The sequence below is a fragment of the Hyaena hyaena genome, unplaced genomic scaffold, assembly GCF_003009895.1.
Source record: "Hyaena hyaena isolate Hyena2069 unplaced genomic scaffold, ASM300989v1 scaffold_56, whole genome shotgun sequence".
Lineage (NCBI taxonomy): Eukaryota > Metazoa > Chordata > Mammalia > Carnivora > Hyaenidae > Hyaena > Hyaena hyaena.
In genome coordinates this window covers 2,891,496-2,918,902 of record NW_024080688.1, presented here as the reverse complement: position 1 = coordinate 2,918,902, position 27,407 = coordinate 2,891,496, and positions in this window count along the sequence as shown.

The following is a 27,407-nucleotide window of genomic DNA, read 5'->3' as shown; positions in this document are numbered from 1 at the left end:
TGGAGAATGTTCCATGTGCACTGGAGAAGAATGTGTATGTTGCTTCTTTAGGATGAAGAGCTATGTTCAGAGTATATCTGTTAAATACATCCAGTCCACTGTGTCATTCAAAGCCATTGCTTCCTTGTTGATTTTCTGCTTAGATGATCTGTCCATTGCTACAAGTGGCGTGTTGAAGTCCCCTATCAATGAGTTTCTTTATATTTGTGATTAATCGATTTATATATTTGGGTTCTTTTACATTGCAGGTATAAATATTTACAATTGTTAGATCTTTTTGGTGGATAGACTGCTTGATATAATGTTCTTTTTCATCTCTTGTTACACTCTTTATTTTAAAATCTAGTTTGCCTGATATAAGTATGGCTACTCCAGCTATCTTCTGATGACCATTAGCACAATAGATGGTTCTCCATCCCCTTACTTTCAATCTGAAGGTGTCTTTAGGTTTAAATCAGTCTCTTATAAGCAGCATATAGATGGGTCTTGTTTTCTTATCCATTCTAATTCCCTATATCTTCTGATTGGAGCGTTTAGCCCATTTAGACATTTAGAGTGAGTACTGAAAGATATAAATTTAGTGCGATTATGTTGCCTGTAGAGTTGGTGTTTCTGATAATGTTCTCTGGTCCTTTCTAGTCCTTCTTGCTTTTGGTCTTTTTTGTACTGATTCATCATTTCTCCAACAAGTCCCCCTTAACATTTCTTGCAGGGTTGGTTTAGTGGTCATAAACTCCTTTAGTTTTTGTTGGTCTGGGAAACGCTTTATCTCTCCTTCTATTTTGAATGACAGCCTTGCCAGATAAAGAATTCTTGGCTGCATATTTTTCTGATTCAACACGTTGAACATCTCATGCCACTCCTTTCTGGCCTGCCAAGTTTCTGTGGATAGGTCTGCTGCAAACCTGATCTGTCTTCCCTTATAGGTTTACCCTTGCTGCTTTCATAATTTTTTACTTGTGTATTTTGTGAGTTTGACTATGATATGCTTTGGTGATGGTCAGCTTTTGTTGAATCTAACGGAAGTTCTCTGTGCTTCTTGGATTTTGATGTCTGTGTCCTTCCTCAGATTAGGGAAGTTTTCCACTATAATTTGCTCACATAAACCTTCTGCCCCCTTTTCTCTCTCATCTTCTGGGACTCCTATGATTCAGATGCTATTCCTTCTTAATAAGTCACTGAGATCTCTAAGTCTTGTATCATGCTCTTTTGACTTTGTTTCACTCTTTATTTTTGTTTGCTTCATTATTCTCCATAATTTTGTCTTCTCTGTCACTGTTTTGCTGCTCTGCTTCATCCATACTTGCTGCTGTGTCATCCATTCAAGATTACATCTCAGTTAGAGCATTTTTAATTTGGTCCTAACTAGATTTTACTTATTTTATCTCCACAGTAAAGGATTCTATGCTTTTTTTCAACCCCAGCTAGTATTCTTATTACCATGGTTCTAAATTGTAATTCAGACATCTTGCTTATATTTGTGTTGATTAAGCCCCTAGCTATCATTTCTTTCTGATATTTCTTCTGGGGTTAGTTCCTTCATTTTATCATTTTGGAGGAAGAAAAAGAATTAATAAAATTAAAAATTAAAATTAAAACAAAACATAAAATCAAATAAAAGAAGCTAGATCCTAGGTGTGTTTTAATATGCTTGTTGAAAGAAGCATGACAGAATAGAGAAAAAAAGGGAATGAAAGAAAGGAAACAATGTCAGAAAAAAATTTAAATTAAAAATATTTATAATGTAAAATAGAATAAAATGAATTAAAGAAAATAAAATAGAATAAATTTTTTTAAAAAGTAAAAAAAATTTTTTAATTAAGAAAATAAAAATAAAATTCTCTTTCTCTCCAGCCAAGAAAAGGAGAAAAAAAAAAACACACCACAATTTAAACGAAAACAGAAGCAAAAGAATGAACTAATAAATGGACCAGAAAACAGAATGAAACCTGAAGTAAGTTACATCCAATTTCCCCTAGAACTGAATAAGCACTCTATAGTCTGTACTCGAAGCAGGTGTTGTGACTTGTGCTGGCTTTCTAGCAGATGTGCTTGGAGGGCACAGTGGGCATGGCTTGGTGAAGCGGCTCCATTATCCACTCTGTGGCTCAGCTTAGCTTACTGGGGTGGATCAGCGCAGGTGCATGTGCGTGGGAGAGGTGGAAACGGCTTCACCCAGCTCTCTAGTCTCTGGCCCAGGAACCTCACACTCTCACCAACCCACGATCAGACACCCCTCCTTTGCCTCAGGCTTCTGTCCACTCCACTGCTACGCTGTCCATGTCCAAGCCATCTGCCTGCCAGGGGGCAGCTCCCTCCACAGTTGTATGTCAGATGGGGTTGTGTTTCAAAACCTCATAGTTCAGAGACTCCCATGGCTTGGCCTGTTCTGATTCTGTAGGGAAGGGTCTTGCTGAGCAATGGCTGGGTGCCACCTTGCCCCAGAAAACATCTGTGTGATCATAGTGGCAGAGATTCAGAGATTATGGCAAGTCACAACATACAGCCGGCGCCAGGTTTCACTGCACTCTGGTGACTTTGTCCCAATACCAGCAAACGTGGCTGCTCCTCAGGGTTCGCTGGGACCTTTGCCCGTTGGGAGGCTGTATGGCCTCTACCAGATGCACTCCAAGCAGGTGAACTGCTTCTCCCCATGTGCACACAGACCCTTCAAGCCCATTGCCTGTTCCTGGGGGTTCACCCTACTTTGTCGCTAAAGTTCCAGAACTTCAGACTCTGTGCTCCACTGTTTATAGAGTCCTGGTGGTACTGAAACCCTCTCCTTTCTTCCCGTCAGTGGTTCTGAGGAACAGATTTCTTGTTCAGTCCCCTGCAAGTGCTTTCATTTGTTCTCTCTCTCCAGCTACTTTCAGGGGAGTGTTGTCCTACATTCTTCCCCTTGGTCCTCTTTCCCCAGAAACAGCTCCCTGCCCTCCAGTTTTCTCTCCCCTGTCCACCCCTCCACACTGTGTACCTACCCAGTTCTGTGGCCACGTTATGCAGATTGCTTGTGTTAATCCCCAGATCAATTTCCTAGTGGTGCAAAATGGTTTGATGCTGATCTAGTGGCATTTCAGGGATGAGACAAGCATCTGAGGGTCTCCATCTGCTCTGCCATCTTAACTCCCTCTCCCCAGAGTTTTCTAATGTTTGTTTTATATATAATGCCCAGGGATTTTAGTTGCGCTTAGTGAGAGGAATAGGAAAAAGTACTTGATTCTATCTTCCTGGAGGCAAAAGCCCACATGAAACCCTCTTAACAAGTGCTGCCCAGCTCCCTGGAGTTTTGTAGAATCACCTCTATCTTTTTTTTTTTTTTTTTAAATGTTTTTATTTATTTCTAGGAGAGAGAGAGACAGCGTGAGCAGGGGAGGGTCAGAGAGAGAGGGAGTCACAGACTCTGAAACAGGCTCCAGGCTCTGAGCTGGCAGTCAGCACAGAGCCCGACGCGGGGCTCGAACCCACGAACCGCGAGATCATGACCTAAGCGAAAGTCAGACGCTTAACCGACTAAGCCACCCAGGCGCCCTTCACCTCTATCTTCTTAACACTGCTAAGCAGATCAAATCAGAATTCCTGACGCGCTTGACCTTTCCCATGGGCTTCTAGCTTTCTACTTGGTTTAGGTGAGTGTCTACCTGTCTGCCAGGAGTCAAGAGGAACTCTTTTGGGCTTTCAAAGTCATAGATGTGGTGGTGGGTAACTTAGAGCAGAATCTCAAAGATACTGATCCAGTTGGGCATCTCTTTCAGGGCCACAAGACCTAGCCTTCTTAGGTCTCTTCAGGGGAATATAGGGATCCAGGCAGTGTTGCCAATCATAAGTGGCTTAAGCCAGGATGTGAAAGTTCGTAATTTTGCCTTATTCCTCACTGCTGCTGGTTCCTCCTCCCTGGGCTATACATTATCCTTTATAAGAATCTCTCACATCTGGGCCTTATTTCCTCCCTTCCCCAGCTCTGGGTGGGGGGGAGCAGGAAGCACCTACCATCCTTTGTGTGTGAGGTATCTGGCTTCCAGAGGGTGGTGGCTTATCCAAGGCCATTTAGTTGCACACTGACAGAGCTGGGATCAGACCCAGCTCTTATGACTTTGGCCCCCATGTCATTTTTGAGGCTCTGCACTATCTGGCCTCAAATATTCTATGTATTTTTGTCTAGGTCAGCAGTTCTCAAAGCGTGGCCCGCATGTGTCTGAGGGGTCCCAAGACCCTTGCAGAGGGTCTGAGAGGTCAAAACTATTTCCCTAATAACAGTGAGATGTCATTGCCACCTTCACTGTGTTGATGTCTGCACTGCTGCCGCGAAAGCAATGGCAAATAAGCCCGCTGGTGCCTTGCCACAAATCAAGGGAGAGGCACCAGGCTGTCCCAGCAGTCACTGTATTTTTCATTACCACATAGCTGTGGTGAAAAATGCCAGCTTCACGTGGGAATGTCCTGGGTGAAGCAGTAATCATGATGAGTTTTATTAATCGTGGGGAAGAGGAAAGGGGAAGCACTCACTGAGCATTACCACTGCACGGTGCAGTGTAACAGGTATTAGAGGAAAAGCTCTTGTGTGACTGTTTGGGTTGCAAGCTGAATTAGCCTCTGTGTTCATGAAATGCCATTTTTACGTAAAAGAACTGACAGACAAATGTTGGTTATTCAGACTTGAGGACTCGGCAGACGTTTTCTCAAAAATGAACAAAGTGAGCCTATCGCTTCAAGGAAAACAATGGACAATAACTTGTCGCCCGCCAGTGATGACGTTTGAGCTTCCAGAGCGAAAACCGGACGTTTGGAAAACTTGCGTCTACTTGACAGCTTCCTGAGACACAGATGTTTCTGATGAGGTCGGCGGTAGAATAACAAATGCGATTTTTAAGAAATATTTCATAACAAAATGTGCAAATATTTGAAAGACCTATGTAACTCAATGAGCCAATACTTTCTAAATGCCCAATGCATGATGTTACAAAAACAGGAATGGGTAAAGATTCATCACAGCGTGAGTGGAAAAAAATGGATTTCAGTGTGAAGGTGGATAAGTTCATTAACATGACTTTGGATTTTTCATGGCAACTAATTTTTTAATTTATTTATTTATTTATTTTTTTAATATTTTTATTTATTTCTAGGAGAGAGAGAGAGACAGCATGAGCAGGGGAGGGTCAGAGAGAGCGGGAGATACAGACTGTGAAATAGGCTCCAGGCTCTGAGCCGGCAGTCAGCACAGAGCCCGACGCGGGGCTCGAACCCACAAACCGCGAGATCATGACCTAAGCGAAAGTCGGATGCTTAACCGACTAAGCCACTCAGGCGCCCCTAATTTATTTTTAAATCTCTTTTTTAATGTTTTATTTATTTTTGAGAGAGAGAGAGAAACAGCATGAGCAAGGGAGGGTCAGAGAGGGAGGGAGACACAGATTCAGAAGCAGGCTGCAGGCTCCAAGCTGTCAGCACAGAGCCCGATGTGGGGCTCAAACCCACAAACCGTGAGATCATGACCTGAGCCGACACTGGGCGCTTAACCAACTGAGCCACCCAGGCGCCCCAATGGCAACTAATTTTTAAGATGCTACCAGTTATGGCCTCTTCAGGATTCATACGCTGCAGTCCTAACCCTTAGGACTTCAGAATGTGACGGGATTTGGAGACAGGCCTTTAGAGAGCTGATTAAATTAAAATGAGGCCAGTAGGGTGGGCCCTTCTGGAATACGACAGGTGCTCTCTTAAGTAGAGGAAATGTGGACACAGAAAGAGACACCAGGGATGTGTGCGCATGGAGGAAAGACCATGTGAGGACACAGGGCAAGAGTCTGAGGAGAGAGTCATCCAAAGACACCCAACCCTACTGATGCCTTGATCTTGGACTTCTGGCCGCCAGAACTGTGAGAAAATACATCCCTGCTGTTTAAGCCCCTCAGTCTGTGGTATTTCGTTATAGCAGCCCTAGCAAACGAATACACTATCACTTGTTAAGTTTGGGTGTAGTATCAAAGAAGAATATCTACAACTGTCTGAAAAGGCGATTAAAATACTCTTCCCTTTCCCATCAGCATGTCTCTGTGAGGCTGAAATTTTTTCATATACATTAACTGAAACATCACATGAAAACAGACTGAATGCAGAAGCAGATGAGAATCCAGCTGTCTTCAATTAAGTCATTAAAGAGATTTGCAAAAATATAAAACAACATTACTCTTCTCACTAATTTTTGTTTTGTTTTGGAAAATATAGTTATTTTTCACACAATACGTTGTATATGTTATCATAATGAGCTTATTATTGTTCTTTTAAAATGCATTAATAAGTAAGTATTAAAATCTTAGTTTCACGTCTGACATGGTCAATATGGAATATAGTATGCACAGAAGCAAAACTCGTTGAGGATCTCAATCATTTTTAAGGTGTAAAGGGTCCTGGACAGAAAGTTTGAGAATGGCTGATTGAGGTCAGTATTTCCCAAATCTGCATCAATCAAATATGAGTGTCAAGATGGTTCCTATCCATCCTGTAATTAATCTTAGGGTTTTTTTTCCCCTTAATGGGTTGCCTGGTTAAAACTTAAACACATTTATTTTAAAAAGAAGCTTTTGTCAGGGGCATCTGGGTGGCTGTCAGGTGAGCATCAGGTCATGATCTCGCGTTTTGTGGGTTTCAGCCCAGTATGGCTCTCTGATGTCCGCACGGAGTCTGCTTCGGATCCTCTGTCCCACTCTTTCTCTGCCCTTCCCCCACTTGTACTCTCTCTCTCAAAAATAAATAAAAAACATTAATAACAACAAAAAAAGAAGCTGTTATCACTATCATCAGTGGAAAACCAGCGCGATTCACCACAAATAAAAATTGACCACAAGAGGGGCACCTGGGTGGCTCAGTGGGTTGAGCGTCCAGCTTTGGCTCAGGTCACGACCTCACAGTTTGTGGGTTCAAGCCCCACGTTGGGCTCTGTGCTGACAGCTAGTTCAGAGCCTGGAGCCTGTCCTCAGATTCTGTGTCTTCTTCTCTCTCTGACTCTCCCTTGGTCATGCTGTCTCTCTCTCTCTCTCTCAAAAGTAAATAAAACATTAAAAAAATTGACCACAGCAAAGAAATGCAACGGGGTATCCATATGTTTGGTGGATCCAACTGTGGTCCTAAGGCCCCAAGCCCAATCACAGTTGGGCTAATCACAGTTTAGCCAGTGTTTAGGTGGGGATATACTAGTTCTAGACAGAATCTTTTGTCTTGGTATGACCTGGAAGACTGATGGAGAACTGAATTTTCCCATCAGGTGATGGGCTGTTATTTCAATCCACCTAATATCCTCTTAGGTACCATCACCCATCAGAGGTATATGCCTGGCACTTTGGGATGCCCAGATTTAATGGCACCCAGAGAACTTCTCTCTTCACAATTGGCGCTTTTGCCTCCTTGAAGGCAGGCTTGGGAGAGGGTCCTCCTTGTGCTCATGAGCCCACTGACCTTGGCAGCTAAGCTCAAGAAATGGCACATTCTAGCTCGGGCAAACCCATGAGATGTTCTTCTTTGCCACCCTCCTTCAACATCAAATCAGTGATGGCCTGTCCAGCCTATGCATACCCGACTCTTGATTCCATCCCCCCCTCCCCAATCTGTTTTTCCACCATGTTCCCTTTCCAGGTGAATAGCACCATGGCCAAGAATACCCAGCAACATTGTTTCCAAGAGCTGAACCCAGGAAACAACCCACATGTCCACCAGTAGGAGAATGAATCAACAGATGGTGATACTTTCATGCCAGGGAATATTACAGAACAATACGAATGCATGGACTCCAGCTGCACACTGATGAATCTGAGACATAAAGTTGCCAGAAAGAACCAAGTCTCAGAAGGTTACATACTGTGTGATGCCATTTAAAGGAACTAAAACAAAAGCAAAACTAAACAATGGGTGTTGTATGCATATACATATGAGATAAAAATGTTTAAAAAGTAAAAGCATATGGGGATTCTCTGTATTTTCTCCTCAATTTTGCTGTGAACCTAAAATTGTTCTAAAAATACAGTGGAAAAAAATGCAGAGGAAAAAAAGCAAGAAAATGATAAACACAGGATGATCATTTCCCCTGGGGGAGGCATGGGGTTGGGACACTTACCCAGGAATAGGCAAATTACTGGTGACATTCTAGTTTTTGGGTTGGCTGGTTGGTCCATGCTTTACCTTGTGTTATTAAATGAATTTATGCAAATAATTTCTTTCACATGTATCAAATATAATTTTGAAAGACATAAAAACGGAGGAAATGCTAAGTCTCTGATCTGGTAATTTTGCTTCTGAGGAACCTATTCTAATGGAAATAACTGGAAATGCAAACAACATTTCAGTCATAAAGATGTTCATCAGCCTCACAGACACATGAAAGGATGCTCAACATCACTCATCACCAGGGAAATACAAATCAAAACCACTAGGAGATACCACCTCGCACCTGTCAAAATGGCTAAAACTAACAAGTAGGCAACAACAGGTGTTGGCAAGGGTGCGGGAAAAGGGGAACCCTTTTGCACTGCTGGTGGGAATGCAAACTGGGGCAGTCACTCTGGAAAAAAGTATGGAGGTTCCTCAAAAGATTAAAAATAGAACTACCCTACGACCTAGCAATTGCACTACTAGGTATTTATCCAATGGATACAAAAATGCTGATTTGAAGGGCCACATGCACCCCAATGTTTATAGCAGCCCTATCAACAATAGCCAAACTACAGAAAGAGCCCAAATGCCTACAATTGATGAATGGATAAAGAAAATATGGTGTGTGTGTACACACACACACACACACACACACACACACACACAGGAATACTACTCAGCCATCAAAAAGGATGAAATCTTGCCATCTGCAACAATGTGGATGGAACTAGAATGTATTCTACTAAACAAAATAAGGCAGAAGAAAGACAAGTATCGTATGATTTCACTCATATGTGGAATTTAAGAAACACAACGGATGAACATAGGGGAAGGGAAGGAAAAATAAGATAAAAACAGCAAGGAGACAAATCATTAGAGACTCTTAAATAGAGAGAACTGAGGGTGGCTGGATGGGAGGTGGGTGGGGGATGGGAGGTGGGGTGGAGGCCTAAATGGGTGATGGGCATTAAGCAGGGCACTTGTTGGGATGAGCACTGGGTGTTACATGTAAGTGATGAATTACTAGGTTATACTCTTGAGATCAATACTACACCGTATGCTAATTAACTTGAATTTAAGTAAATTAAAAAAAGATGTTCATCACAGTGTTGTTTTGTTTTTTGTTTTTTTTTTTACAATCAAAGCAATAACTTGGACCCAATCTTAATGTCTAATCGTAGGGGATTCACTACATCAATTACTGAGCAGAAGCCACAGGATAGAATATGATGTTTTCACATAATTTTTCATGACCTAGGAAATTTTCTTAATAACCTCATGTGAAAAATGTATACAGCTGAAACAAGTTAGGATCTTAAATTTCATGACCCCAATGAGGAACATATTGTTTACAGAGAAAAAGATACAGCATTGAAAGACATAATAATGAGACAGAGCATCCCCCAAATGTCAACATTCGTGGGGCTGTTTCGGTTCTTCTATAAAATGTCTCTACTTCCCTCTATCTATAGTAAACACATAGGGCAACATGTTAGCACAGAGCATATTAATACAAGAAGACCGGCTTGCCCGTCTCCCAGCACCCTCCCCAAGCCCTCCCTTCAGACGATTATCCACCTGTCCCCTGCGGCTGGAGGGGAGTGTCTGATAGGCCCGTGTCAGCCTGAATCCACCAGAGAACAAGGGGAGAGGAAAGAAGGCCTCAGTCACTCCTCACCACGCCTGTCCCTCCCAGCTTCCAGCCTCCAGACTGAAGTCACTCTCACTGTGCCCCCTTGCCTACCTCAGCCCAACCCCTTGTTCCCTGAGCCCACCCCAGCTGGCCCCTCTTTCCAGGGTCACCCACTAGGGACAGAGGAAGTGGCTGGTTCTCTGGGCTTTGTGTGGCTCTGGTCTAGCTGCCAGCCTCTCCCCATACCTGAGGCCACTAGCCTCGACGTGGTGTCAGGGAGGGCCGTCCCCTTGGACAGCTCCTCTCCAGACCCCAACTTGGGGACTACTCCCTTCCCCCACTGTCCCTTTCCAGAGGCAGAAGCCAGCCCCTAACGTGTCCCCACCACGCTTGCATCTTCTCCCATTATGAAGCCACCTGCCTGTCAGATAGATGAGGCGTGACTTATGACCTCCTTGCCCCATTTTACAAACCGAGAGACTGAGGCTCTCAGAGGTCAAGACCTCGGATCCTAGAGGGTACACAGCTAAAGGTGACTAAGCCAGGATTCGAACCCAGGTTGTGTGGGTCTCAAAGCAAGTGGGTTCTGCCGCTCCGTGCTCCAGACCTGCGGCCCCCGGTCAGTTACCGCCGTGCACTTGTGTGGTGTCCTCTTTGAGTCAAAACTAAATCGAGGCTCCGTTCTGCTGTGCCATCTGCCACACCAACTCAGCAGCAGTGCTGACTTTCTGCAGTGGGGGAACGTTCCCGCAGCCGGGAGCTGAGCAGCAAGAGGCCCTGCACTTCCCGGGTCCCCCCGGCTGGGGGCTGGTCAACCATACGGGCACAGGACCCCCTGGGGCTTGGGCCAAGTGGGGAACAGAAGGGCTGCGGTGGGCACTCTTCTCAGCAGATGGTCGGGGAGAGCTGCGGGCTGTGAGTCAGCATCCCTGGGCCAAAGCTGACTGCCACTGAGGTGGGTGGCCTTGGGCAGGTCCTCCTCTCTCCAGCCCTCAGCTTCCTCACTAAAAGGAGTTAGAATCTATGATTCTTTCCAGACTGACAAGGTCATATCCTGTGGCTGTAGGTCTCAGAGATGGGGGGTGTCTTCACATTCCTGCTCCTCTGGGGTTAACAACAGCCCATGGGGAGGAGAGGGATTCCTAGAGAGGTGAATCTTTCTCTTGGCCGGCCCCAGGTCACATTGACCTTGGCTGGTCCAAGGTCACATCACTCCTGGCGACGACATCAACACAATGATAACAATGTGCCGCTACCTGTAAGACATAGGCAGCTGACGCCACCCGAAGCACTCTCATGCCCATTATTTTGTTCACAGTCCCCATTTTACAGAGGCGGAAACAGGACCAGAGAGGGAGAGAGAGTAACCCGAGGACCACACAGCTGGCTTGTGCCAGGGAGAGCAGCTCCTCATTCTCCTTCTCACACATCTGTTCCGTGGAGCCTCTGAAGGTTAGTCCCCAGGGAAGCTGCAGGCATAGACTTTCCCCGTGCAAGGCAAACTCATCTTGTCCCAAAGGTGGGGGAGACACGCCACCCAGGGAAGTTTTCAGTTGAGACATTTGATGACTGTGTGTCCAAGAATAATCACTGGGTGCTCCAGCCGGAGGGGTTGGCCCAGCACCTTCCACACATGTGGCTCTCGCTTCAAAGGCAGCCGGGAGGGGCGCTGGCTGTGGAATCTAGTCTTGGCACCGCCCCTCCCCCCTCACCGTGTGCCCTGGGATGAGGGGGTTGGGTGAGGCAGATATCCTGGGGTCCTCACTGCTCCAGTTGCTGCCCTGGTCATTACCGGAAATGCATCCGTCATTTCTTACTCACCTTCTGTCAGGCAGGAGGGGCGCTGGGAGCTGGATGGCCGGGACCCTGCTGGCCAAGCCCACTGCCGTGCCCAGTGCCTGACACTCAGTAGGACCATGCCAGCCCTTGGAGGTTGGTGGTGCGGTTGGAAGGCACAGATCCCATAGGCATCTGTTCTGTATCACACACGGGATGCTGGGAAAAGACCTCGCGAGGCTGGCACTCATCAAGTGCTTAGTATGCGCCGGGCTCTGTTCTGCAGACCCCAGCCAATCCCACTTCATCCTCACAGTGACACTAAGAGAGCAGAGAGGCTGCTGTTGCCTTGCTGGGTCCTCAGATCCAGCCACTGTGGTGCCCCCGCCCCCCACCCCCAGCATCTGCATCTCTTTGCCCGAGGGCCTTCTACAAGTTCTACAAGTTCTAGAGAAGAACCCCGGCAGCCCTCAGCCAATGACTGTTGGGAGCTGGAAGGTGGTGTGTAACCAGCCTACCTCCATCGCTTCTGGGACAGAAGACCGTAAGGTGTGGGCTCTACGCTGGCTCCTAGAATCCCCGATGTGACTGAGCCCCAGTTGCCCACAGTGATAATTAGCCTGCTTGAAAACACCTCCTTCCTTGTCCCGCCGCACTTTCCCTCCCCTGCTAGCATTCCTGTGCCTCCCAAATAAATCACTTCACTTGAATCATTGTCTCATGGTCTGCTTCTTGGAGAACCACATCGGGAATGAAAGGCACTCATATTATTTGCATTTTGGTGGAAGGAAAGCGAATGCTCAGAGAGGAGTAATTTTCTCAGGGTGACACAAAAAAGTCCACATCAGAGCCCAGGACTTTTTAACCTCTGATGGTTGGTTTTGGTCATCACATATGCCAGGAAGGAAGAACTAGGAGTGAGATTGCGAGTCTAATGAGAGTGGCCACGAAGGAACATGAACTCACTCACTCACGTTTTCATTCAGAGACTCCTTATTGAAATCAACCACTTCTCAAGCCCTGAACTGGGTGCTTAGGGCGCACTGGTTAAATGCACGGTCTCTGGAATCTTGGGGACCTGGGCTCAAATCCAGGCTTTAACCATGTGCCAGCTGTGTGGCGTAGGTGAGCAATTCAACCTCTCTGGACCTCTGCTTTGCTGTATGTCAAAGGGTGCTTATGACACAGGCTTTGGGAAGGGTAAAGAGGCTCGCACATAGAAGTTAAGTTCTCCCTCTTCATCAGTTATAAGATGTTGGTGAAGTCAGAGCTGAAAACTGGGAAGTGACATGCGGCAGCGAGGACTGTCATTATTAACGTGTCTTATCACGCAGGCCAGCCGGTGGTTAAAATAGATGAGTTGCAGAGAAGTTTAAAGTTTGCATTTCTCCCTACTTTTTCTTCTCCTTTCTCTCACCCTCCCAAACCCCATGGCCTCTGCTCTCTGTTGGGCCCTGTGCTGACTCTGCCCCCAGGGAGCTCTCAGGGCCTAGGGAAGATGGGGAGATAAACAAGCGAACAGTATAGCTCAGTGTGGTGAACAAAGGCCAGAGGGTTAGAGGAGGTTGAGGAGGGGCACCTGACCTTGCCTGGTGATGCTGGAGTTGAGGGGAGTCAGCCACATGGCTCACAGAGGTTAAGTCACCTGCTCAAGGCCACAGAGCAAAGAAGTGGTTGGTCTGACTCCAAATCCCATGGGATTTTTAATATCCTGCTATGTGATCACATTCCGTTAAGAGTCCCAAGGAATCCATTATAACAATGACTTCTATTGCAAGGCAGGTCTTGGGGCTCAGCCCAAGGGAGCCTTTGTGGCTGGCTAGCCACAGAAAAAACCCTCAGAGCCTCTGAAGTCTCGGTAGAAAGAGCAACTGAAAAGTGGAGAACAATGTGAAAGCAATAAATATTTATTTCAAAGGGAAGCAGATAAAACATATTAATTTTTCCTGAGAATTAGAAGCTAAGCAAAGAGCAGAAATGTGACCAGACAGTTTCCTGGAGAATGAAAATACCCAAGAATAAGTTGTGCCTAGAGCATCCTACCTCACTGCAGACCACTGCTTTTCTTTTCATTCACCTCAAGATTAACTATATGAGGGGTGCCTGGGTGGCTTAGTCGGTTAAGCATCCGACTTTCGCTTAGGTCATGATCTCTCAGTTCGTGGGTTCGAGCCCCGCGTCGGGCTCTGTGCTGACTGCCAGCTCAGAGCCTGGAGCCTGTTTCAGTCTGTGACTCTCTCTCTCTCTGACCCTCCCCTGCTCACGCTGTCTCTCTCTCTCTCCTAGAAATAAATAAAACATAAAAAAAAAAAAAGATTAACTATATGATATCTTTGCTTTTTCCTTTGTGTGTTTGTTTTTTCTTAATACAGAAATACACTGGGTCCCGTTTCTATACATCAAATTTTTGTTTCTTTTCAGAAATCACACCTCTGTGATTTTTGTTTAAAAGATCTGGTATAATCTGAGATATACATCTTTCATCTTTTGGTGTTAAAAACTTCCCCCTTCCAGAAGGATACATTCTCAATGCTCCAGGTAAAGTCAACCAGAATGCAGGTTCTGATTACAGAAACTCATTTTATAGGAACGCTGTCAAGACTTCAGGCATCCTGGGGCGCCTGGGCGGCTCAGCCGGTTAAGCGTCCGACCCCGGCTCATTATCTCACGGTCCGTGGGTTTGAGCCCTGCATAGGGCTCTGTGCTGTCAGTACAGAGCCTGCTTGGGATTCTCTCTCTATCCCCCCCTCTCAAAATAAATAAATACGCATTTTAAAAAAGCACGTAGGTATCTATCCCAGGAACTCAGGCTGCCTGGTCAATATCACTTATTCTTCTGACTACAGCAAGGATCAATGTCACCCCAAAGTCTACAGAATCCATTGCAGAAGAGTTTTAAATAGTAGGAAATCCACGCTTGGTGAGGTCATGGCGCAGACGAAGGGAAAAAGTTCGCAGTTTCCCTGGGAGAGAAGGAAGCCGCTATGCTCGGCGGCCAAGGCCTGACGCAGAACAGAGCATAACCCCCTATCTGGCCAGGCTACTGGCAGGACACAGCTCACCCTGCTGGTCTTTGGCCGAAGTCCTTCCCAGACTTGGGCCAAGCAAGTGTGAGGTTCAGACAGAACAGAGGTAGGTGGGAATGCATGTGGATGCTTTCTTTTACATTTATTTCCCTCTGGCCGAGGTAGAACAGCAAGGTGTTTCACCGTGAAGATGCCAGCCAAAGGCAGCGACACGCAAAATTACCCAAATGACTATATGCAAATAGCTTCTCCTCCCCCTCTCCCTCTTGGCGCTGAGCGGCATTCCTCTAGCTCACAGGACAGTGGTCCAGCGGCTTCTGGGAGCACGATTAGTGAATTTGGTTGGGAAAGATGCAGGATGCGGCCCGCAGGGAAGCAGGCAGCGCGGTTTTAGGACCAGGCAAGGCAGACGTGCTTACGTGCCATAAGCACGGTGTAGACGGGGCAACGTGCCAACATCCACGGCTCAGATGAGGATCTGGAATCGCTGTCACTGCTACTTGGAAAATACAATCCTCAACACAACACTGTTTTCTTCAATACTCAGATACCACGTCCATCCTCCATGGGCCCAGCTTGGGCAATATGTAGTTTCGTAGAACAAAATATTTCCCCATAACCACGCTTCTGTTTTATTTATTTTTATTTATTTTATTAAAAAATTTTAAGTGTTTATTTTTGAGAGAGAGAGAGAGAGCAGGGGAGGGGCACAGAGAGGGAGACACAGAATTCGAAACAGGTTCTAGGCTCCAAACTGTCAGCACAGAGCCCAATGTGGGGCTCGAACTTACAAACTGCAAGATTATGACCTGAGCTCAAATCGGAGGTCTAACTGAGCCACCCAGGCTGTCCTCTCTTTTTTTTAAAAATTATTTTTTAAACTGTTTATTTATTTATTTTAATTTAAAATTAAAAAAAAATTAATGTTTGTTTATTTTTGAGAGAGAGAGACACACACACAGAACGTGAGTAGGAGGAGGGGCAGAGAGAGAGAGAGGGAGACACAGAATCCGAAGCAGGCTCCAGGCTCTGAGTTGCCAGCACAGAGCCTGATGTGGGGCTCGAACCCACGAACCACAAGATCATGCCCTGATGTGAAGTCAGACGCTCAACTGATTGAGCCACCCAGGTGCCCCCAAGATGCTTATTTTTGCGAGAGAGACAGACAGAGCAAGAACACTTCTGCTTTAAGCGAACTTATACTCAGAAGTAGATTTTTCTTTCTTTTTGTCAGCAGTCAGAGTTCGAAGTTCCAGCTCAACAATGCGACATTATTGCCCACAGTTGCATTTCATTTGAAAAAGCATAAAATGTATATTTACCTGTATCGCTCTGTGTCTGGTTCTAAAGGCTAATGAGGATGGCCAGTGTGTGTGTGTGTGTGTGTGTGTGTGTGTGTGTGTGTTGGGGTCGAGGGAGCAGAGTTCTGAGAGCTGGGAGGGTCCTGGCCATGTGTCCGAGGCACATCTTAGCTCCCCCACCCGTAAAGTGGGGACATGAGCTTCTCCCCGGGCTGCTGGGAGCAGGATGGAACGTCCGGGCTGGGCCAGCTCCCAGGGGCCCTCGGCACATGGAAGTTAGAAACACTCACACTGCTTTAGAACAATGTCGAATGCTGCAGGCGGAGGGCAGGAGCATGCTTGCTTTGCTTTCTGGAGGAACCCTAGGGCGGCCCGTCGGAGCCGGAGAGGGAACACCCTTCCCACGGCAGGCCGCCAGCACTGCCGGGGGTGACTCAGGGCGCTGGCGAGGGGCGTGGGTGGGGGACCGCTCAGGCGTCACCATGCGTTCTGACAGATTTGCTTCCATGGAGCGGCTCCATAAAGGACGGGGGAGAAGCGCCCTTCTCCTCCTGCAAGGTGAGTGGTGTGCGCGGGGGACGGCTCTCATCCGCTGAACTCCCTCCCTGTCGACGGGGCTGGAAGCAGAAAGCCTAAAGCATGTGCTGAGACAGGCTCCTGGGGGGCGGGGGCAAACCCCACCTAGCAGGTGCTGCCCCCCGCCAATAGGTTCCAAGTCTCCTCAAATATTTAACGTCGGAAAAGCAGTACCCACCTTCTCATTTTTGAGGCTACTTGCTAAGCCTTCTACCAAACCTTTCGTGTGCTGTGTTTCATTCCATCCTTGGTACTACCTACTCGTAGGCCCATTTTATAGATGAAGAAACAGAGGCTAGAGGCAGGTCATACAGCTGCCCGGGGCAGAGCTGGGATTCCAGCAAGACCTGTTTTTGCTGCTCTGAAATGTGTCCTCAGACCCCAAACTACTGTCATTGGTCATGTGAGAAGCAGACAAATGTTCTGGAAATGGGGGAGCTCATTTTTGGAAGCTGCCATTTTTATTTTATTTTTTTAAAGAGTTTGTTTATTTTGAAAGCGAGAGCATGCGTGTGCAAGCCGGGGAGGGGCAGAGAGAGAATCCCAAGCAGGCTCCACGCTGTCAGTGCAGAGGCTGAGTCAGGGCTCGATCCCATGAACTGCAAGATCGTGACCTGAGCAGAGATCAAGAGTCAGATGTTCAACAGACTGAGCCTCCCAGGCACCCCCAAATTACAGACCCCCCTGAACAGGGAATGCGCGGTGAGGGGGTGACCTCATTTCCTGATCGAGAATCTAACTGACTCGCAGGGGGGAAAGCACCAGAGCCTAGCCCTTAGACCACCAGGAAGCTGGCCGCTGCCATCTTTAAAAAGGACTTTCTGCGTGCTGTGTCATTTACTCTTCACAACAGTTTTATGAAACAAGTGCTAATGTTTCTATTTCATGGGTGAGGAGGAGGCAGAGGCAAAGCTCTTCCCAAGGGCATTCAGGAAGTCGCCGTCTTAACCCCCTCTGTCGATGACCTCCAGCCTCCAGCTCCTCATCCGTGCAATGGGGAGATCTGAGAATTCACCCCTTCTGATGACGGCAGGGTTAAGTGAGGTAACAGAAGGGAAACGCTTCAGAAACTGCAAGACGCCACCCGAATACTAATGAGTATTGTTATTTACTAAAATAGCTTCATGGGGAGAGAGGAGGGAGGCTGAGACGTACGAGGTTTCTGGATTCAGTCCTAGATCTGCTGAGTGCTTATGTGGCATTCTTCCCTGGCCTCCCCAGGGCAGGGATCGTGTCTGGTTTGCCTCAGTTTCCCCAGCTCCAGGCTTGGGATAGAAAGAGTCCTTGAGAATCCTGGCTGATGATTCACTCAGGACAGGGGAAGAGGGTGGAGGGGAAGAGAGGCAGAATCAAGGGCTAGAAGTGGCTTTAAAAAAAATTTTTTTTTAATGTTTTATTTATTTCTGAGAGAGACAGTGTGAGCAGGGAAGGGTCAGAGAGAGAGGGAGACACAGAATCGGAAGCAGGCTCCAGGCTCTGAGCTGGCAGTCAGCACAGAGCCCGACGCGGGGCTCGAACCCACGCACCGTGAGATCATGACCTGAGCCGAAGTCGGATGCTTAACCGACTGAGCCACCCAGGCGCCCCTAGAAGTGGCTTTCAGGCGACGAGAAAATGGATCTTTCAAATGGGGACACTTACGAGAATGAAAAGGACACTTTTAATAGTCACAATAAGTCAGGACTGTTCTGGACCAACTGGCGCCCTGACTCACTCTATTTGTTGATCGTCTAGTCTGATCCCCGTATTACGGGGGAAACTGAGTCCCGGAGAGAGGCGTGGAGCTGGGACAGAGCCCAGGGCTCCCTGCTTCCCACAGACCTGCTTTTACAAGGGCCAGACCCGAGGCTACGAGTGGGCGGAGTCTGCAGCTCTGGAAGGAATTGGGCGTTATAGATATAAAGTTTCTGTAAATATCAACACTTCTGGGCTGGTTACTAAGGGCCTGAGCGGTTGCTAAGAGGCCGTATGACCTCATGAGGGGCTATTGTTCCGTACTCAATAGGCATCCTTGAGTGACACTGCCCAACTCCCAAATCCCAGGGGCCCCTGGGGTTCTGTGAAAAGCAGCCGGAGATTATAACGCAGGAGCAGTTGACAGACCCACGTTTGTTTTCTCAGGATAGGGCATGGGGGGAGGTTGTAGCCTTTCAGAGCAAAGCACAGGCGGGCCGCACCCAGCGAGCGCCGTCGGCTGACAGCTACTAGCGACAGAAACACCCCAGGAATAAAGAATTAACCCTGAGTACGGTGCCTGACCCTCTGTAATCCACTCGAACACACACATCTCAGTTTGCCTTCAAGCAGCTGTATGGCGTGGGGGGGCCTAATGATCGCCCCCATTTCAAAGGACAGGAAGCTGAGGTTCAAGGAGATGAAACAGCTTGCCCAAAGCCTCCCTATGATGCCTTGTTTTCCCCGCATGGCGGGCAGGACAATGGCCACCCAAAGACATCCACGGAGCCCGTGAATGTCAGGTTCCACTGCAAAGGCGAAATGTGAAGCATGTCATCAGCTGACCAGGAGACGGGAGACGGGTAATCTGGGGGGAGGGGGCCCATGTAATCAACAGTGGGGAAGGGAGGCAGAAGGGCCACCGTCCAGTGATGCCGTGTGAGAAAGTCAGTGCCAGCATGAAGATGGAGACGGGGCCTGAGCAGAGACGCAGCCTCAGGAGGCTGGAAGAGAGAAGGAATCGAAGTCTCCACGGAAGCCCCCAGAAGGGCACACACACCTGCCTTGATTTTTTTTTAAACATTTTTATTTATTTCTGAGAGAGAGACAGAGAGACAGAGCGTGAGAAGGGGAGGGTCAGACAGAGAGGGAGACACAGAATCCAAAAAAGGCTCCAGGCTCTGAGCTGTCAGCACAGAGCCTGATGCAGGACCCGAACCCACGAACTGTGAGATCAGGACCTGATCCACCCAGGCGCTCCACGCCTGCCTTGATTTAAGCGCAGTTGATCTGCACCCACTTCTGACCTAGAGAACCGTTAGCTGGTGAATCTTCAGCTACTCAGTTTGTAGTAATTTGTTATAGCAGCAATAGGGGGAAAAAGCACCAGTGTTAGAAATCTGAAAGGTCTGAGCCAGAAGGGGGCCCTGCGGAGCATTTAGCTCTTGGGGTTTAAGGAAACCAGAGGCCCAGAGAAATGAAGCAAACTGCTCAGGGTCACAAAGCCTGTGACACAGATGGCGACAGAGAGCTCCGATGCAGGTCAGACCTCCCCAAGACCACTGAGCCTGTCTGCGGGGAGGGCCAGGGTCCTCTCTGATCTTCCACCCACCAGCCTGATCTGGACTCTGGGCCCCAAATCACGCCCTGCTGTCTTTCTTTGCCAGAGGCAGGCCAGTGGCCCATTATATGATAGGCAGGAGGGATTCTTCTGCTGTGCCCACCACCAAACCAGGTGGTCTGGTGCTAGAACTCAGCCCATGGCTTTGGAGCCTCAGTTTCCTCACCTGAAAATGGGCACAGCCCTCTGCATCCAATGGTGGGAATACAATATGAAGCGACAAAGTAGAAGAAGCCTGTGGCACCATGCCCGGCACACAGTAGATGCTCAAGGCCCACTCCTCCCCTGCCCTGGGTCTCCCAAGGCTCTCACGCCTCAGTTTCCTTCTGAATTCAAGAGCCTCATTTGCAGAAGTGTGTTATCCCTCTGCCTAGCGTTCGATGAATGCTTTCAGAATGGACCATAGGCTCCATGCCTGAGTGCTTCTCCCCCTCCTCTTTGCCCGGAAGGCTCCTACACACCCCTCAAGGTTCGGCTCACATGCCCCCTCCTCCAGGCAGTCTCCCTGACCGCAGTGTGCAAGGTCACATTCTGCTCTTTGTGCTAGGCTTCCGGCTTGTTTTCACGTTTAGGGCCCAAGCCATGGCCGCAGACACGCCTGGGCTCCCGGCCCGGCCCAGCCTGCATGATTCTGGGCCAGGCACCCCGCTTCTCCTAGTTTCATCGCCTGTGTTCAGTGGGGATAACGACAGCACCTCCATTATGGGGTCGATGGGAAAAGCACACGGGACGCCGCGTGGGGAGGGCTTAGGGCAGCGACGGCGCGGGGCAGGCGGGCGGCAAACGGCAGCTACGTTCATTCAAATGGTTGCTATTTTCTCAGATGGCAAAGCAAAGGTCTCCAGGGCAGGGATGCGTCTGATTCATCTTGACAAACGTCAAATCTCTCCCGAGCACCTGCTGTGCTCTCATCTAGTGCCGGGACGACAGAAGGGAACGAGGCCCCTGCCCCGGGAGCTGCCTTTCTAGGGGCGGGGGAAACATGTGGCACCATCTACGCAAATAAGGACAGGAAGTACCAGGAGGGCTGTGAGGAAGCCACAAAAGGGCAGAGCAAGGGGCGGGGAGTGACCTGTGTGGGGAAGAGCATTCCTGGAGAGGGAACAGACAGGGCAAACCCCGGGAGAGGGGAGGGTGCCTGGTGCGTCTGAGTCACAGCGCGGAGGCCACGTAGCGTGGGCTCAGAAAACGTATGCAGAACTGAAACGCTATTACGTTATTTGTACTATTTTATTAAAAAATATGTGTTGATGCCTATTTATTTATTCTTCCCTATTTTATTAATAGGAAACTCACATTCATCGAGCCTCTTTCACTGAATTGTGTCACTGAATGCCTACAGCAACCATCCAGGGAGGGCACAACTGTCTCCACTTTGGACATGCACAAAACTGAGGCTCAGAGAGGTGAAGTGCTTTGCCCATGGTCACACAGCGGGTAGGTGGTAAAGTCAGGACTGGATCCAAGGACTGTGCGCTATTTCAGTTCTTACTTTTTCTCCTGGGACATCAGGACGGGGCGGGGGGGTGGGGGGCGGTGCTCATGTTCCCCAATTCCTCCCCTTCCATATGAGTCAGTCCATGGGTGTGTGTGTGTTGGTGGGGGTGTGGGGGGGTGACTTCCCTCCTTCCTTCCTGGCAGGGTATTTAACACAGTATATGTGGGGGCCCCTGGGGGCTCAGTTGGTTGAGTGTCTGACTTCAGCTCAGGTCATGATCTCATGTTTGCAGGTTCGAGCCCCACATCGGGCTCTGTGCTGACAGCTCGGAGCCTGGATCCTGCTTCGGATTCTGTGTCTCCCTCTCTCTCTGCCCCTCCCCCGTTTGCTCGCGTGCGCTCTCTCTCTCTCTCTCTCAAATATAAATAAACATCAAAAAAATTTAAAACAGTACGTGTGGCCTCCCAGCCTGGACCTCTGGTCTGAGACACAGAGGTGAGCGTGGGGCACAGACCCCGAGGCGGCCACCACGGGCTCCGAACACAGGTCCAGTCCCAGGGGCCCAGGAATGTTACCCGCAGAGAAGGAAAGTGAAGACGCTGGGCCGCGGGCACACGCTGGGAAGCGTGAACTTTTGAAGATGGATAAAAATACGTCGGAAAAGTCAAACCACTTGCCGGATCTCACTCTGGTCCCTCACCGCCTTTGCAGCATCTGGGCTGCTGGACGAGGCTGGGTTCCCGGGGCCGGGGGGGGAGGGTCGTGCCTCGGCTGCACAAGCAGGAGGCAGGAGAACCTTCTGTGGGAGAGCTGACGGGAGAGGCCAGCTGAAGGGAGGCGCTGGGCGGGGGCGGGGAGGGGGAGACAGCACGCCCAGCCATGGCCCGGCCTCACGGGAGAGGGGAAAGGACTGGGCATTGCGGCGGGGACTGCAGGGCACAGTCACTGAGGACTCAAATGTTTGTATCCTTCCTCTGGCCATCATTGTTTTTAAGTTTATTTCTTTAGAGAGACAGAGAGAACACGACTGGGAGAGGAGCGGAGAGAGAGGCTGGCAGAGAGTCCCAAGCAGGTTCCGAGCGGTCAGTGCAGAGCCGACGTGGCGCTTGAACCCACGAGTCTGTGAGGTCACAACCTCAGCCGATCAAGAGTCAGACGCTCTGACTGAGCCACCCAGGAGCCCCAACCCCCTCCTGCTATCATGTATCTCAATGGAAGAGCAGGCATTCAAACCCACAACTGTGCGAGGCTGTTCTGTTTCTACACCTTCCTGCTAAGAAGCGGGAGGTGGGTCACTGTGGCGGCAGGACCGAGTTGTGGGGGAGGAGGGGGACCCGGGGGTCCAGAGGCTGGGCCAGGCGCGCGCCGAAGCTGCCTCCTGCCCGAAGACGGTACCAAGAGGGCCATGTGATGGGGACACCACGGGGACACTTGTCTCACACGCAGAGGAGGCGGGACAGGACCCCGGACGCTACCCGGCAGAATATACAGTGCGCTGCCCGGCGCAGTGATGCTGCGGGGCCCCTGCGGGCACCAGCGCCACCTCCTGTGCATGGGAGCAGCCGGGAATGCCTTCGGGGAACTGCTCGTCCCCCGCTCTCAGACTGCGGAGTTTGGATGCGACTGACCTCAACTGGGGCTCCCAAGCGGATAGGAGTCCCAGCCTTGACCTAATGAAGCCCTGGGTCCCCATGCAGCGACTGGGCCACGGATGTGCATGCAACCTTTCTACTAATAAGAATAAGCCTCGAGACTTTTGCTAAGACTATAGGGAAGGGGGTGCTCTCTTTCTGTGGGGTGGCTGAGCTGGTGGAATGGAAGCCTGGAGTGGCTGGGGGCCACCTTGACCACCACGCTAGGCAAAGATGCCTGAAGATGAAGCCAGCCAGCACAGGGAGAGGCAGAACTCAGAGACGGGGAGAGCAGAATAGGTTCTGACGATATTGTTCTAGCTCCTGGATCCAGCTGTACCTGAAGCCTGTTACCTTAGGACTTTTCAGTTACTCAAGCCACTAAAAATTCCTTTGGGGGCTTAGGCCGGTCTGAGTCACCTTGGACAGAAAGACTCTTGACTTATAGAGCTCATAACCTTCTTAGAACAAGAAAAGGAAAATGGAACCCAGGGAAAAGGGAAAAACAAAAGAGGGAGATGGATGAGGGGAGCAGGGAGGGAGAATCACTGTTCCATGGGTACAGAGTTTCTGTTTTGCTTCAGGCAAAATTTCTAGAGCTCTGTCGCACAACTGTGCACATACACTAAATGCTACTGAACTGTATTCTTAAAAAATGGTTACAGTGGTTGGGGCGCCTGGGTGGCTTAGTCGGTTAAGCGTCCGCTTTCGCTTAGGTCATGATCTCGCGGTTCGTGGGTTCGAGCCCCGCGTCGGGCTTTGTGCTGACAGCCAGCTCAGAGCCTGGAGCCTGTTTCAGTCTGTGACTCCCTCTCTCTCTGACCCTCCCCTGCTCACGCTGTCTCTCTCTCTCTCCTAGAAATAAACTAAAAAAATGGTTACAGTGGTAAAGTTCTTAAAAACCCAATGTAGGGGCGCCTGGGCGGCTCAGTCGGTCAAGCGTCCGACTTCGGCTCAGGTCATGATCTCACAGTTTGTGGGTTCGAGCCCCGTGTCAGGCTCTGTGCTGACAGCCAGCTCAGAGCCTGGAGCCTGTTTTGGATTCTGTGTCTCCCTCTCTCTCTGACCCTCCCCTGCTCACGCAGTCTCTCTCTCTCTCTCTCAGAAATAAATAAAAACATTAAAAAAAATTAAAAAGCCAATGTATAAGAAAATAGATGGCTGAGAGGAGACCCCGGGAGAACAGAAAGAGGAGGAAAGGAAGGCAGGGGAGGGGAGGGGAGAACGAGAGAGGACAGTAACAGAAGGCGGCCGGCAGCCTCCAGGAGTGAGGCCAGCTGCTCCCTGCCACCTCTTCTGCTATTTTTACACCGCGCGGCTCTCAAGGTAACTTCAGAGCCGTTATCCCTGCCCTTCAAACGCTCATTTGTTTTCCAACATTTTAGAAACGGTTTTCGTCCCTGAGAAACACCGCCCGCTTCTCTGTTTCCAAAGGCCTGTGTGATAAACCCAAGAGTAGCCACCCAGGGCTGTGCCGCTTTCGTTTACAAAGCACTTCCTCACTTTGCGTCTCGCGGAGGCTTCTCGAAATCCTAGTGAGGTAGACGGTGAAGCGGTTGGCCCATTGCACAGATGGGCACATCCAAGGCGCCGACGGACACGCTCAAGGTCGCCCTGCCTGTGATTCTGGGGCTCGCATCTGGGTCCTGGGCCTTCCCATCCTGCTGAGAAGAACCGCAGGCGGGGTGCGGGCAGGGTGGGGTTTGCAGAGAACCCGCAGAACTCCCTGGCTTCTCAAGAGTCATCCTGCACTTGATTTGGAAGGAACTCCACGGAGGTACAAGACCCGCCAATGGCATCGCTGCGCGCATTCCCCGACGGGATGCTCAGGACCAGCCCTGGGTATCCCGTTTCCCAAGCACAACGACTTAAAGATGCCAGCAGGCGGTTCAAATGCTGGGAATTGTTTCACAAGCTTCCTTTCAAGTGTCCGCGCGGAGCACTTTGGTTTCCATTTCGGGAGGAGTGAAGTCACTCGGATTTTGAGGGGCTGCTGGCGAGATCCGCGGCGGCCTCTCGCAGCCTTTGATCAGGGTGCATTTGACTCTGACTTCCCAAACCTGCACAGCTGGTCTAGGCCCTTTCAAATCTAGCAGGCAATTAAAGTTTTACAAAAAGAAGTAGGGACTTCGGGGATAATGAGATGGGAGCAGCTCAAAGGCAGCAGCTGGGCTGTCGAACAAACCAGGGAGAACCACCGTGCAGTGGGCGCCCTTTATAACGAGGTGTCACGGGCAGAGCCGGATGGGGGAGCCCCCGGAGCGGGCGCTGTGTGGCGGGAAGGCTCACGGACGGGCCCCAGAGGCAGGGACGCAGTGTGGCCGGAGTTCAAGAGAGGCTCTGACTCTCTGAGGCTTTGGGAAGCCCCAAGGAACCTCCCTCTGGCCGGCCCTTCTGAAGGCCAGGGCTTCACAGCCGGAAAGAACCGCCAACGGCCCGCGGCCCCTACTGAGCCCCGTCCTCCCCTCCAGCCTGCTCCTCCTCCTCCAGGCTTCCCCATCTCAGGACACGGCTGCCTCCCATGCACCTTCCCAGGTACCTTCCACCTGGTCTCCTAGCTTCCACCCTTGCCCGCGACAATCCACTCTGCAGCAGAAGCATCTTCTGGAAGCTAGATCCTTTCACAGGAAGCTTCAATCAATCCTTCACTGGCTCTCCAAACTCCACACATCTTGTAGGCGCCTGCCCTCCCTCCTCACAGCACCATTTCCTGTTCCCCAGTCCCACTGGCCTTGCTTCACTGCTCCCAGGGCAGAAGACTGACTCCTACCTCAGGACCTTGGCACGTACCGCTCCCTCTGCCTAGACCACTCGTGCCCTGCTTTCTTCCTGACAAATGCTTCTGATCAACGAGGTCCCATTGTGCTCACACAGCATTCTGTGCACGTCTCCTATAGCACTTTCCCGAGACGGAAATTGTGCAGTTATTGGTGTGATGATGTGATTCTAGTCTCCCCTACCAGACCGAGAGTTCCTGGAGCAGAGAGCATTCGTCCTGTGTATAGTTATATTCTCAGAGCCTAGCACTGCACCCAGCATGCAGTGGGTGCTCAACCGGCAGTCTGAATGAGTGACAGGGAGAAGTGGACTGATCTACAGTGCCTGGCCTGAGCAGGGCAGGGCAGCAGCTGCCTTTCATGGCTTACATGCTAAGTGCTGGGTGGCATCGGAGTCATTAACTCCCCAGGGGTCTTTTGATGTTTAAATGAGCAAATATCTGCAGTGTCTGGCACATGATCAGAACATGTCAGCTAGTAGTATTACTATCCCCATTTTACAGATGAAGAAGCTGAGGCTCAGAGAGGTGATGTGATTTGCCCAAAGTCACACAGCTAGCGAATGCCCGAGCCACAATACAAGCCCTTTCTGGCTATAAAGTTGCTGCATTTAACTGCCAAGCCATCCTGCATCTCCAGGAACATCTCACATAACAGCTACATCCTCGTGCATTTCTAGAACGTGTGTTCACAAGGGACTCAACAAAACAACATCCCCACTCTTAGGGAACTCAGAATCCGGGGGAGGGGGTGCGGGGGCGGGTGAGGTTCACCAACACCGTTAAACAGCCCTCGCGTTCCATCCTGGGAGGAACTATAGTACTCTTGAGTGCTGTGCGGTGGGGACAAAAGGCTTCACGGAAGAAAGACGGCTTGAGCCCCATCTTGGGATGTTAACCAGGGGCCAGTACCAACGCGAGGGCGTTCCAGGCTGGGGGACAGCAGAGCGGAGGCATGCTGCCATGACGGGGACGGTGAGTAGTTTGGCGTGGCTGGAGGGTTCGGCCTGAGCCCGTGTGTGGGTGGCTGAGTGAGCTGCTGTCCTCAGTCTCCTGTGTCATATGATCTCATGATGGACTGCCCCCACTGCGGTTGGGGCGCCGCCCCATTTTCCCCTCCCAATCCATAGGATCTCTCCTGTGGCCCTTGGGGAAGGAGGGGAGACTCAGCAGGCAGCAAGGGCTGCATATCTGATGCCCTAGACCACCTCTTGCCCTCTCCCCTCCCCCCCCACAAGCTCTTATCAATCTCTAGTTCCAGTCTTTTCTCAGGACCACGATCCCATCCAATCTGCCTTTTCCCTTCAGGAAGAGTAGGAAGGTCTGGGCTCCAGCACGGTCAGTGAATTGGTACCAGTGTCAGGTAAATACTCAAGGATCAGTTGGACACGTGGGTACTAGGATATTCACTGTAATACTGTTTCTCATACAGGAAAATTGGAAAGGAAATGCCCATCGATGCAGGTTAATGAAATAAATTATGGAATACCCATCCATTCATTCTATAATGAATACGATTGTTTTTGCATTAGGTATGGTTGCAATTGTGTATATGTGCATAATAAATTTGGTTTCCCTTTGCTTTGGCTTCTGGGAAACTCAAAACCAAGTATGAGGCATACATGCTGTGAACTAACTTTCCTTCGCTTCCATCTTACCTTCCGAGCATTATTTTCAGATTCTCTAGTTCATTCCTCTTCAGTCTTGTAGCGGTGTACAAATAGGCTGACACGAATCCTTTCGTTTCCCTTTCTTTTCTCTTTTCTTTTAATTCTTAGAGTAGCAATGATACAGCACCTTATACTGAGTGTTGGCT